Raw genomic sequence first — 14,283 nt, 5'->3', positions numbered from 1 at the left:
TGAAAAAGAATATGTATATATGTATGTATAACTGAATGACTTTGCTGTATACCAGAAACTAACACAACTTGTAAATCAACTATACTTTAATAAAAAAAATAAAAACCATTCTAATATATAACAGTATACCTTAAAATGTATCCTAGTGGGATTATCTATTTGATTAATGATACTTACAGCATTAATTTTATATTTAACATAAGAATGTGATTGAATGATTCAGTTAGGTATTAAACTTGTATTTATTGAATATTTAATAAGTGTATGGTTGTGAGCCAAGGGATACAAAGGTATTTAACACTTAAGTCTCCTCCAAAAGCTTACAATCTACTAGATGAAATAAGTGGATAGCACAAAAATAACTAAATATGATTCTATATCAGAATCAGTCTGTTTCTTTAAAAAGACAGCTTACTAAGTTCACCTAACTCTCAGCTTGAGGAGTTTAACTGAAATTAGCTAAGGTTCAACTCAGGTATCCGGTATAAAAAGGGCCACTCAGAAGCTCTGAATACCAGGAAAGATTCCGGACGTTGCCCAGAGAGCTGTAGTGTTGAAAGGAATCCTTTGACTTCAAAATGAAGTCAGAATCTTTTGACTGCCCTGAAAGAAGCTGTGTGAAACCCAAGGAAGAAAATGACTAAATCATTCTTGATTTCTGGCTTTCGAGCAAGGCATACATGGAAAAGCAGCAGGAACATCAGATTCCCAATGGCACGTTAACCATTTGGAGAACGCGCTGGTCAATGGATAGAGAATCCGTTACAGGAGATATGTCATGTGAAGTCAGAACCAGAGAGTAAGAAAGAGGGGACACATGCTGAGCACTGGCAGGGTGGGCGAGAGTCACACGGAGACGGTGTCCCAATGAGTTGGGTCCCAAGTTTAAACATCTCTGGGAAGGGCCCTGGTTAGTCACCCTGGTCAGATGTTGCCCTTGGACCAGTCAACTGGGGCCATAGGGGGAGGGGTATGTCACATAAAAGAGCTGATGATTCTGTAGTAGCCGTGCAGGGAAGGTAACGATGTGGATCATGTGCTATCAGAGGGTGGGGGGGCTGGGGAGGAGCAGGACAGACAAAAACATGTGTTCAGTATGCCTGCCTTTAGCTGGAGAGATTTCAGTAGCTCAGCTTCAACGTCCTGCCACTCAGCACTGAGTTACTCTTGTTGCTTCTGTGACTCGGATATTAAGCCCCAGTTATAAAGGTGAGTGAGGATGAGAAAACAAATCCCCACCCAGATTGTTGAAACTAATTATGGTTCTTCCCCCTGCACCATGTGAGTCCCCACTTTTGTAACCTGCCCCAGTGACTCAGTCTTTCTAGGACTGGACTTCTTGGGGCAGAGGTCCTTATTCTGAACCTGGATGTATGTCCCCAGCTTCACTATCTGCTGAGAGACTTTCCTTATGTCAACACACGACCTCTTGCCTTTTCCTGGATCCCCAGCGGCCATACTTTCAGCTCCACGTCTGCCCCCTTCCCGCTGCAGTTAACTGAGTCTTGATCACTACCTAAGCAAGGCTGCTTTCAAGACCGAGCTCAGTGTGAGGGTTTTGCAGGCTTTGGTGGGGGTGATGCGATATGAGACTGAGTCAGTGTTCCTGGAGGCATTTGGCGCCAAAACTGTCGGGGAGGGCAGGTGGTCCCGAAAGACCATCCAGGGAGTTCTTACATTTTTCCTGCTTTCCTTGCCTCTCCACACAGAGGCATAGGGAATTTGAATAGGCTGGAGTGGCTGGGTGAGGGGGAGTACAAAAAAGAAATCTTTTTTGACCCATCTCCTAGAGTAATGGAAACAAATGGGACCTAATGAAACTTAAAAGCTTCTGCACAGCAAAGGAAACCATAAACAAGACGAAAAGACAACCCTCAGAATGGTAGAAAATATTTGCAAATGAAGCAATGGACAAGGGATTAATCTCCAAAATATACAAACAGCTCTTGTACCTTGATATCAAAAAAAAAAAAGCAACCCAATCAAAAAATGGGCAGAAGACCTAAATAGACATTTCTCCAAAGAAGACATACAGATGGCCAAGGGGCACATGAAAAGATGCTCAACATCGCTAATTGCTAGAGAAATGCAAATGACGTATCACCTCACAACAGTCAGAATGGCCATCATCAAAAAATCTACAAACAGGGCCTCCCTGGTGGCACAGTGGTTAAGAATCCGCCTGCCAATGCAGGGGACACAGATTGGAGCCCTGGTCCGGGAAGATCCCACATGCCGCAGAGCAACTAAGTCCGTGCGCCACAACTACTGAGCCTGCACTCTAGAGCCTGTGAGCCACAACTACTGATCCTGCATGCCACAACTACTGAATCCTGCAAGCCTAGAGCCTGTGCTCCACAACAAGAGAGCCACTGCAATGAGAAGCCCACACACTACAATGAAGAGTAGCCCCTGCTCTCCGCAACCAGAGAAGAGCCCACGCGCAGCAACAAAGACCCAACACAGCCAAAAATAAAATAAATTAATAATAATAAAAAAATCTACAAACAATAAATGCTGGGGAGGGTGTGGAAAAAAGGGAACCCTCTTGTACTGTTGGTGGGAATGTAAATGCATACAGCCACTACAGAGAACAGTATGAAGGTTCCTTAAAAAACTAAAAATAGAACTACCATATGACCCAGCAATTCCACTACTGGGCATATACCCTGAGAAAACCATAATTCAAAAAGACACATGCACCCTGATGTTCATTGTAGCACTGTTTACAATAGCCAGGTCATGGAAGCAACCTCAATGTCCATCGACAGATGAATGGATAAAGAAAATGTGGTACATATACACAATGGAATATTACTCAGCCATAAAAAGGAACGCTATTGGGTCATTTGTAGAGACGTGGATGGACCCAGAGGCTCTTATACAGAGTGCAGTAAGTTGGAAAGAGAAAAACAAATATCGTATATTAATGCATATATGTGGAATCTAGAAAAATGGTACAGATGAACCTGTTGCCAAAACAGAAATAGAGGGCTTCCCTGGTGGCGCAGTGGTTGAGAGTCCGCCTGCCAATGCAGGGGACGCGGATGCATGCCCCAGTCCAGGAGGATCCCACATGCTGCGGAGCGGCTGGGCCCGTGAGCCATGGCCGCTGAGCCTGCGCATCCGGAGCCTGTGATCCGCAACGGGAGAGGCCACAACAGTGAGAGGCCCGTGTACCGCCAAAAAAAAAAAATGTGGTTCAAAGCAGAAATAGAGACACAGACATAGAGAACAAACGCATGGACACCAAGGGGGGAAAGGGAGGGCGGGATGAACTGGGATACTGGGATCGACATATATACACTAATATGTATAAAATAGATAACTAATGAGAACCTGCTGTATAGCACAGGGAACATTACTTAGTGCTCTGTAGTGACTTAAATGGGAAGGAAATTCAAAAAAGAGGGGATAGATGTATACACATGACTGATTCACTTTGCTGTGCAGTAGAAACTAACACAACATTGTAAAACAACTATACCCCAATTAAAAACAAAAATCAAGACTTGACAGCTTCAAACACCAGAATAAGAATAACAAAATCATACTGTGGATCCTGCCATAGACATTTGGCTGGTTTGTGGGAATGCTTGAAAACTACACGCAACATGCAAATCACATGACAACCAACAGACGGCCCTCCGGTGCTGTCCATTTTCCTGATGGGACCCTTCAGAAACCTCCATGGGGGTCTGTGTCATCTCCTGCTCTTCCAAGGGGATCAAAGGATGAAAGAGGGTCATGAATGAAGCTTTTCAGTAGACTGACAGTGTGAACCACTTCTTGGACCATTGAAACCCCCTCTCCGAGGATGTGAAAAGACAGCCCAGCATCCAGGCTGTTTCCAGGACTCCTGGAGATGACTTCTGAGACAGAGGCCAAACAGTGCTCACGTGGTGGTGTCAGAAAAGGCTTCTCCTACCCTCTAGAGGGTGAAGAAATGTTTAAAACATCCAGTTTTTAAAACGCCAGGAATCTGAGACAATGAGCTCCAAGTCCCTGGTCTTAGAAAGAATCACTAGACTTAGAAACAACAACAAAAAAACGCTAAATGTCAAAAGGAAGGGGTGGTAGAGAGAGCGCTAAAGCCCTAGATATTTCTTTGTTCTTTTTGTTCTGAGTGTAGATAGCCAACTGCCGAGTTTTGGTGGCTACAATGGAAGAAGGAAGAAGGTGGGTCTTGAAGGCAGTCCATCTGGGAGGGATCCCAGCTGGGCCCTTTCTTAGCTGTATAAGCTTGGACAATTTATATAACCTCTTAAGCTTTAATGTCCTTATCTGGAAAATGGACATAATAGAATCTGCCTGATTTGAAAACTTAAATGAAAGAAGGCATGCAAACCCTTAGCTCACTGCTTGGCACACAGAAGAATCTAAGGAGGACACATGTTCTGTGAAAGGGAGAGGGTAGAAGGGGGGACAGGATGAAAGCAGGTATCTTATAGGAAGGTGTCGCGATTGGGCCAAACCCACTGACAGCAAAGCTCCCTGAGCTTCTGACTTTGTCCTACTCGTCCTTGAATCTCCAACACCCAGCATGGGCCTTGTACAGAGTTGGCACTCAAGAAATGTTTGTTAGACTGAATGGAGCCCTGGCTGGGCCCGAGTCAGGGAGAGGTTTGCAGGAGGGGAAGGAAGGCAGGTGAGAGAGAAAAGGACACAGAGTGACAAAGCCTGAATGATGGAGATTCCAGATGATAAATGGTAACTTTGCCCCATCTTTACAGTCCCCATAAAATTAACGGACTTGAGATGGAATCGTTTCAAAAGTGTTTGGGGAGGCAGATGGGAAGCTTATGTCATTGTGTTCCCTTGCGAGCTCAAAATAATGGGTCGCGTTCCTGCCTGCGGGGGAAGGTAGGCATCCTTTCTGCAGATGCCTTTTGGAAATGCTACCTGCTCTGCGAGGCTGTCCTGGGCAGCTGGGGAGTGGGGCAGGTGGGGGGGAAAGTGCTGTGAGGTAGAACCAGGCAGGGAGAACTAGACGTTCCAGCCTCACAACAAAAGACACATCCCACATCCCCTACGGGAAGTGAACGCAGCACCGAAAGCTAACCAAATTCTCAGGCTGGGCGCCTGGGGGTATTTTAGGTCTTAGCTGCACAGGAAAGCTGTCAGAGAACTGTGAACTGCTCTGCAAATATAGCGATTTGTTAGTTAATAGTGTGGGGAGAAGAAAATAACACCAGACCAAGGGATACAACAGGGTCCTTCCACTGCTTTGCAGCTCACCCCGTGTCAGACAGGGCCATCAACCTCTTTGGACCTGAGTGCTTCACCGACAGAACAAGGATAGCTTCCTTGAGCCCACCTGGGTCAAAGTGACCCCGTGCTTTTCTGTGCTCCAAGCCACGTAGCCCAGATTTTTATGTGACATGTATTTTGCTCTCTCTGGCATGAGATTTTTTTTTTTGATATTTCAGTTAATTGTTTGTATAGCTCTTGACTCGGCCGATTATAAGCTCCCTGAAGGCTGGGATCCGTGGGAAACGCAGTCAAGAATTATTCATTTTCAAGCACCCACTTAACCAGCATTGACTGAGTCCACCAGGCACCGTGCTAAACTCTAAGATGATAGTGCTGAGCTACTCAGGTACCATCCCTGCCCTTTGAGAGTGTTTCTTCTGCTGGGGAAAATGGATATTCATGATAAAATAGAACAGACCCAGAAAAACAGAGGCAGAGCTCCTGCATCACACAACTGCAGGGGGCAGATTCATACAGAACACAGTGGGAGTGACTTCCCTCAGGTTGTGCAGGGCAGCAGTCCTGATGTCACCACATTCCCAGGGTCTGGCCTGATGCCTGATGCTGTAAAGGTTTTTTAGAGAGCAAAAGAGGATTAAATGAGGGGTCTTCCCCAGTGTGGTGACGGCTTTTAACGTGTGACTGTATCCGTTTGTCTTTCTGCACACACGTCCTGGCCCCTGTGACTGAATCTGCCCAGCGTAATGCCAGCAGAAGCGCCAGGATTCACCTTCTGGGCTGGCGAGGCGGGGCGGGTGGGCAGTGCCTGACCCCCTCCAGCTGTTTCTTTTCCTGCTGCGGTGACCAAGGCAGCTATAAGATGATGGGTTCTATCACCCTGAGCCCCTGAGAGATTCTGTGGACCAGAGCAGAGCAGTCCCTCATTGGCTAAGAAGCATTTATAAAAGAAGCCTGTTATGTTAAACCACTGAGACAGCAGGGCTGTTTGATACCCTGGCATAGACTGATCTATTCTGACTGATGCTCTCACTCTCCTGTGAGTTGGGTCATGGGGACGTTTACTGGACCAAGCACAGAGGTGATCAGTAAATATTAAAAAAAAAAAGAACTGAGAGGTGGAAGAGGAATGGACATTGATTAATAAGTATTATCAGTGCCTTTTCCCTCTGCTGGAATTCCTCAGCTCTTAGGAAGTGTGCTCTGTGGGATGTAGGCCCCGGACACAGTGGCTGGATCGTTCATTTCCAACAGGTGGGTTTCCTTCTACCCCCAAGGCCCTCTCTGTGGTAGGTAAGGCAAAGCTGCCTTTTCCACATAGAAAGAAGCACACCAGTTTCTCTCCATTGATGCAAACCATCTGGAGGAAGGACGTAATTGAGGAAAACTCCAGGCCCCCAGAATTGGAGCAGTTGGGGTCTTTGCCTACCCAAGCCCCCCAGTGGGGCTCACACAAAACAGAGACACTTGCAGCTGTGCGGCGACCACAGCCAGAGGTAAGGACCAAAACGCTCCATCCCCACGGCCACAGACCCACTTCCTTAGACCAGGGGTTCTCAAACCCTGGAGTGTATTCGAATCACCTGGAGCGCTTATTCAAACACAGACTGTCAACTCTCATTCCCAGAGCTTGTGATGCAGTACTCTGGGGTGGGGCCTGGGAATTTGCATTTCTAACCAGCTCCCCAGTGATGCTGATGCTGGTCCAGGGAATATATTTTGAGAAACCATTGTCTTAGGTGGACGTTCTGCCTCTCAAAGTCAAGGATAAAAGCAATACCTTTGAGATTAGCCCTATAACCTGCTATTAGCCTTAATGATACAGAAGGAACTCTTTTTTTTTTTTTTCTTCCAGATTACCCAGTTCAGTAGAAAGGAAAGGATGAAGAAAAGATACGTTTCAGGGAGGAGAAGGCCTGGGAAAGAATCCAATTTGAGGACTGTTGTCCAGAGGGGAGGGCTGACGGGTGTCACAAAGGAAGGTCCTGGGATGAGAGCCAGAAGGAACCTGGGTGCTGAGGTAGCCAGAGAAAGACAAGTTTGAGAGCTGATCGTTGGGTAGTGAAAAAGAGCACTGGATTTGGAGTCTGAAAACCTGCATTTCTCTCCCATGAGGCCTTGCAGCTACTGGAGCCAAGATAAAACCACTCTGAATTCAGTCAAAGCTGATCTAACAGCTCTCGTGGGCAGAGACTGCCAGTTTTCTGGGTGGGTAAGCCCAGTCCATGGCCCTATGCCCAGTACGCTATTTGTACTGGGCCTGAGACCCAGGGCAGGAAGCCACCAGGCACTGCAAAGCGCTCCGGCAACCTCCTGCTGATTTATCCATGCTCCCGGCAGGACTGTGCTGTGCTACGGGTTAGCGTGGGCGGCCGTGACTCACCCAGCCTCGTGGGGAAGCAGATGCTGCAACTGCAACCAGCGCTGCCACGGAAACAGGCTAAATCAATCTCAGATCCCTGCAGGGGCAGAAAACAAGCCACCTGCCGCCAGGGAGCTGGGGCTGCTCTGGTGGTGTTCTGGGTTCAGACGCCAAACTGGTGAGCACAGCCCGAGCTGTGCTGGTCACGGAGCCGGTTGGAGAGCCAGGTTGGGATCAGCAGCAAAGAAGCTGGTTCAGCGACTACAGCGTGTGACAAGGGGTGGACAGACTCCCCACCTCTGCTGCCTGTGTCTGATGACGGCAGCAGGGTTGGGGAGTGGGGGTGGGGTGGGGGACAGAGGGCCCTGGATGGACCAGTTCACTCGGATCCTGTTCCTAAATCTGTGGGATGTCTGCGCCGATTCGGGGGGGTGGGGGGGAGAAGAGATGCGAACCTGACAGACTCTTGACTCTCTTTCTGCTCTCAGATTTGCTAAGACCCAACTCCTATGAAGTTGCTCCCTCACCCGATGATGTGACCACAAATACACCCCCAAGGAGACGAGGAAACGGAGGCCAATGACCTAAGCGAAGTCCCCCAGTTTTCTGAGGCAGTCAGGCTGGGCTCCCGATATCCCGAGCACCGATCCTTCATCATTTGCCACTAGACACTGCATCCCAGGGAAATAATTCGATGGGCCTTGTGAGATTTGCTTTGCCTTCAATATCTGCTCTGCGGGGCAGCGGGTGGTACCATTAATAGCGTACTCTGCTCTTCCCAAGAGCTACAGCAAGTCTTTAGCCAGCTTTCCCCTCCTTCATCAACTCCTAAGCCAGGCGATGAGTTTCCATTGGCCCCACCAACCAGACAGAGGAAACCCCAAGAGTCTCCAGGTTCACCCAATATCCCATCATTATGGCATCATGGGAACAGAGCCAGAAGTGGGCCCCTGGGGTTTTCAGGCCAGCCCCCCCCCCATGGGTGGGGGGCGGGGCGGTGAATGTCTACACTCAGCAGTCCCTCCTGGTGACTCTTGGGCCATTTCGCTAGTTGTCCCCTCTAGGGGTTCCCCGCCGAGGCTCACAGCTGGCTGTGGTGGCTTCGGCACATCTTCAAGCCCTGAGGCCCCCAGGTCCTGTGCAGCACCTCCCCAGCCCCACTGCGGCCACTTCAGACCTTCCGCTTCCTCGAGCCCCTCGCCTGCAGAGGGTGCTGTGAGGGACCTTCCCCTTCCATTTCAGGGGTGGGGTGAAGGCTACCCGCTGGGTCTCTACCTCCTTCCTACCTTCGTCCTCCCTTGTCCTGTTTTAGGAAAATCCCTTCTGCCTCCAAGATCCCTTCCCCGCCCTCACTGTGTCTTCGATCCATTAATTATCTTTCTCCTAATGATTCAACTTCGGCTTTTCTGTGAGCTTCTCCTCTTCAGTCTATAATCACGTTTCTGTCTCTCCTACATAAACACAGTTAACCAAACATGTGTTCCACTCTGGTTACTCTCCTTCCCTAACTGCAAAGCTTCTTCTCAGAGCAGCACTTTTTCTCTCTCCTCTCTTACCACCCAAGGGGTCCAAATTTCTCTCTGTGCTGCCTGGCATCTCTGCTTCCTCCCCTGCTCAGTCCCCCCCCAGTGGCTGGCATCCACCATGGGCACATCAACACCTGGGGCTGTCTCAGATGTTCCCAACACGTCTAGTCCCCGGGGCGCCAGAGCAGGCTGGGTTTCAAGCAGGGGAGTAGGGGAGGGCCCTCTGACCCCCAGCTGCACATCTTCTCTTGAGCCCCAGAGCAGCTGTACTTGTGTGCAAGGTTTCCTCAACGGTCTCCTTCAGCTCCAACTTTGTCCTCCCTACCTAACCCCCACTGCCAAATTGGGCGATACAACAGCTCACACAGGACCAGCCAAAAGGAGGGATGTCAAATAACCCCTTTATCTCCTCCGGCCTTTCCCCTACCAAAAATATTTTACCCTCCCCAAGTTACAGAAGAAAATCTCCCTTGCATGAAGGGTGGGCAGCAGAGACCGGAGGGTGCGTACGGTGGGGAGAAGTGTATGCTGGGGAGAAGAGGACCAGGCTCCTGCAGGGGCGCTGATGGCAGGAGCTGTCTGTCCAGCCACCCTGAGTCAATTCTTGTGGAATGGGAGAGAATCCTCCCAAAAGGACCTTTAGGGAGTGGAAGGAGAGGGTCTGATTCTCAGTCTTGGAGCCGAGGGGTAGGCTTTGAAAGATGTGAAAGATAACTTTTCCTTTGATCAGAGTTTATAGCTAAGAACCATCAGGAAAGAAGGGTGGGCTTGTCTCCCGGGGAGGCCCCGCTTGCACCAGATTTGCAGGGTCTGATTTCACGGTGGAGGACACCTGGCCTCCCTGTATGAGCGCTCGCATCTCCTTGAGGGGCCAGTCTCACCATCGGCCTCCTCCCTTGGAAGCGTGCGGCCCAGCCAGAGAAGCCTGGGCTCTAGGGGTCCTGAGAGCCGGTTCCCACTAGAGTCCGCCCACTGCGGGGACCTGAGCAGAAAGTGCCTGTGCTCTCTGTCGGTGCACCTGCCAGACGCAGAAGCTCTGGACTCCAGGTGCTGCCCGCAATGGCAAAGTCACTCTGTGACGCCAGAGCCCAGGTGGTCAGTTGGCTCTCCCCTGGCTTTTGGGGCCCATCTCCCGTCCCTGAACCCGGCCTGGCTTCTGGGAAATGCGCAGAACAGCCAACGTACTTACAGCCTCACGTAGATGCTTCCCAAAGTCCTTTGATATCCACCAAAATGTAGCCGCTCGCATTTCAAAGGGACCTTACAGCCCAGGGTTCAGCCCCCCTCAGGCAGGACTTCAGTCAGCTGGTCCACCTGTCTGTCTTGCGTGGTTCCCAGAACAGAAGGCTCTCTGCTTGATTACGTGGCCTATAGAAGGGACTTTGGTTAATGGAAATTTCTTCTTGATTTTGACCTAAAATCTGCCCCCTTGTGACTTCCACCCACCTGGTTCTGTTCTCTGGTCCTTGGAAGAAAATATCTCCTCAGTCATCTAATTGGTCTCACAGTAGCCAGAGGAGGTGAGGATGGAATTATTGGCCTCTTTTATAGAAAGTGCATGCCTGGGGAGGTCAAGGAGCTTTGAAAAAGCTACAGGTGGAATTGGAGATAGAATCCAAGTGTCTTAATTTCCCAGACCAGTTCTCCTGCCATTACTCTGCATTTCTTAATCTTTGCCCATTATTGTTGAGTACCTACTGTGTGTACCTGGAATACCAGGTAAGGGCTGGAGGCACGGGACACCTGGAGCCTCTCTCCAGAGTCACTGATTCCAGCTCAGAGGACACACACACACGCGCGCGCACGCGCGCACACACACACACACACACACACACACACACACACACACACACACACACGATTCAAAACACCTGCTCAGCCAGCAGACTGGGTGGCCTCACCCTCACCCTCTGAAGTTCAGCCTAGAAAATCAGCCTTCTTCCTTACTTTTGCCTGCTCCCCGCCCCCAGGCTGAGAGGTAGGAAAGGGAAAATGTAGAGAAGATGGTTTTAACCACGGAAGAGCCTGAACTTGAGAGGAAGAAGAAAGGCCTGAAGAGGAGTTTGAAAATGATAGCTGTCAACACAAGGCTTGGAAAGACGGCGGCACAGCGAGCTCGTGGGTGGGCGGGTGGGAGGGAGGCTCACCGGTGCCAAAGCTCAGTCGTGTGGCAGCAGGGAAGTAGGGACGCAGGGCCGGGGCTGCGAGAACTGCAAACCAGAACCGCCAAGGCCTGGTCTCAGCAAAGGCAGGCCCTAACAACTTCCCAGGACCTGGATAATTGGGCCAGGCTCCACCCCCGAGATGTGCTTTCATCTTTCTTAAAGGCACAGTGCCCTGATTCAGTGTCTGCTGAGTATCCAGCAACAGCACTTCAATTTCTCTCCCTTGGACGGCAGCACTTATTCTACTGAATCATTTAGGCACAGAGAGACCCAGGCTCTACTCTCTGCAGCTTGGGGATGCAAAAGCTGACCAGAGAGGGAGAACCCAGGGTTTTGACTTTAACTGCGCCCATTGCTCGACAGTCACTGAGCCCTGGGGGACGAAGTCCTGGAAAAGGACAGCAGCTCTCACTCCTTAATTTGGCAAAGTGGAGGAAAGAGCTGTCCCCCTCAACATGGGCAGATAAAACTGTCCTTCTCAAACCCAGGCATCTTGCTAAGGGGCAGATTGCCTCCGTGGGGCTGGGCCTGGAATTCTGCATTTCCAACCTGCTCCTGGTCGAGGTCGATGCTGCTGGTGCCTGAGTACTTGCATCCTTTGGGAGAAAAGCTCTACAGGGTGGACTGAAAGAGGAAGCGTTTGGGCCGTTTCAAAGAGCTCTGGTAATCAAAAGAACTTCCGTAGAGTCCCTGGGGTGAAAGCCAAGTTACTGAGAGCTGAGGATGGGGGTGGCAGCTGGGGGAGGGAGAGCAGATGTCACAGGGTGTGGGACTCCTGATCAAGTGACAGTAGCTGCCCACCTCCCATCACCTGCCCTCCTCAGGATGTCAGAGGATGTGCTTCTCAGAGGAGCTCTCTGGATAAAGATGCATCAGCGTTCATCGGGGGACGACAGGAGTGTGGAAGCCTGGCCCACTCAGTCCTGCCCAGTCTTGCCTTCAGCTCCTCCCAGCATCAACCAGGCTGCACCTGCTGGGCCTGGGGCGTCATGGCCTGTCCCCTCTGCTCACTGGGTGTTCCTGGCTCCTTAGGGGCTTTCCACACTTTCCTCCCCTCTCTCTTCCACCCTATCCCGCGTCTTCTTTATTTTTTTGCGGTACACGGGCCTCTCACTGTTGTGGCCTCTCCCGTTGCGGAGCACAGGCTCCGGACGCGTAGGCTCAGTGGCCATGGCTCACGGGCCCAGTTGCTCCGCGGCATGTGGGATCTTCCCGGACCGGGGCACGAACCCGCGTCCCCGGCATTGGCAGGCGGACTCTCAACCACTGCGCCACCAGCGAAGCCCTATCCCACGTCTTCTCATCCTCCGCATGACCTCAGAGAACACGCTGACCTAAAACAGAGGGTCAGACGTCAGCTCATGTGTTTCCCTGTTCAACCCCATCCAATGGTCCTCACGTTACTCAAGCCCTTACAATGGCTCCCAACGCCTCGCGTGACTCACCACCCACTTCTCTCCACCCTCGTCTCCCTCCGTCTCTTCCTCACAGAGGCCTCCTCGCTTTTCCTCACACACACCACGCAGGCTCCCGACTTAGGGCCTTTACGCGGTTGTGTGAGGTTAATTCGTTCATCTCCTTTACATCTTTGCTTAAAAAACTTGTACACAAATGTTCACAGCAGCACTGTTCGCAATTGCTGAAAAGTGGAAGCAACCCAAGTGTCCATCAACAGGTGAGTGGATAAAGAAGATGTGATGAGGCCACACAGTGGAATATCATTAGGCATAGAGGGCCTGGGGTACCAACACGTGCTACAACGTGGATGCACCTTGAGAACATTGTTACCTGAAAGAAGCCAGTCACAAAAGTCCAGACGTTGTGCCATTTCATTTATATGAAAGGTTCAGAATAGATCTACGGAGACAGAAAGTAGATTGGTTGCCTATAGTTGGAGGGAGGGAGGAATGGGTACAGAGTGGGTACAGAGTTTCAATCTGGGTGATGAAATGTTCTAAAGCTGATTGAGGTAGTGGTTGTGCAAATCTGTGAATATACTGAAAACCATTTAGTTGTACATTTTAAATGGGAGTGTAATAGGGAAGAAACTTTGTACTCTAGTACAAGTTAATCACTAAAGGGATGTTGCCTATAAGCTGAACTTATACATAATGGCTCATCTCTGGGAACCCTGCCTCCCAGGTAATGAGCATTAGGTTAAAATACCTTTGTTTAGCTCACAGGGAAACATCCTGACCAGGCTCACCTGTGAATGGCTGCAGGAAGGAAGAAATTAACACATCCCCTCCGAGTCTGGCCAGAACCAGGACTTTCCCCTTTCCCCTTTTAGTATAAAAGAAGCCTGAATTCTAACTTGGGGAGATGGTTCTTTGGGACCCTAGTCCACCAGCTTCTCAGTCTGCTGGCTTTCCAAACAAGTTGCTATTCTGAGGACCCAACAGCTCGTCTCTCGATTTATTGGGCTGTTGTGTGGCAAGCAGTGTGAGCTTGGGCTGGGTAACCCTGGGACATTTAGCTCAACAAGAGATGTCTGCAGAAGCTCAGCTTCACCGTCCAAGGGCACAAAGGCTGTGTGAATGCACCACAGCACCTGCTGGAGGCGTCTCAGAGGTGATGACACCAACCCGGTGCTGCCCAGGGTCCCTAGAGCACTGCCCCCTCATCAGAGGATGTGTTTCCACTGATGGCCCTGTGAGGGGGGTTGTGTCAGAGCTGAGCCCATGCCCACGTGGGCAGGGGTAAGGACACCTCCCCAGCTTGGTGTGGGGTGTCTCTCTCTGAAGAGAGGGCTCAGGAACCCCTGGGCTTGAAGCAGAGAGGGGTGGGGGAACAAGACCCTATGTCTCCCCTGCCCCCGCATTCAATGCTCAATCCTAGTGAAGATCATTCTAGGTTTGTTTAAAACAAAATTATCTATTTTTTAAACGACAGAATTCTTTCATTTATATTTTATGTAGCTTTAGCTTTAACTTTCAAGAACTTTAAACTTCGGTTTGCTTTATCAAAGAAAGCGCTGCTTGGTGATGAACAAAGGTATGCTTTTCTGTGCAGCAAAATG

The 14,283-nt window shown here is 50.0% G+C and overlaps 1 protein-coding gene across 18 annotated transcripts in view; it reads right to left on the bottom strand.

The window, feature by feature from the left end:
- Positions 1–11,640, bottom strand: part of SIPA1L1 (signal induced proliferation associated 1 like 1) — a 501,925-nt gene extending 490,285 nt beyond the window's left edge. For 8 of the 18 annotated variants that reach the window (XM_033435204.2, XM_033434952.2, XM_033434987.2 and 5 more), the window contains exons 1-2: positions 11,247–11,632; positions 10,289–10,467 (exon numbers count right to left, since the gene is read on the bottom strand). The gene's annotated coding sequence lies outside the window, so the exon portion shown is untranslated. Of the gene's footprint in view, positions 1–10,288; positions 10,468–10,545; positions 10,662–11,000; positions 11,214–11,246 lie in introns of those variants that run through there. The other 10 variants (XM_049706208.1, XM_033435869.2, XM_033435578.2 and 7 more) reach the window with 10 other exon arrangements.
- Positions 11,641–14,283: the final 2,643 nt, after the last annotated feature.

This window comes from Orcinus orca, chromosome 2 (genome assembly GCF_937001465.1).
Source record: "Orcinus orca chromosome 2, mOrcOrc1.1, whole genome shotgun sequence".
Taxonomy (NCBI): domain Eukaryota; kingdom Metazoa; phylum Chordata; class Mammalia; order Artiodactyla; family Delphinidae; genus Orcinus; species Orcinus orca.
Note: the sequence above shows the minus strand (reverse complement) of the source record. Positions and strands in the feature narration are given on the sequence as shown.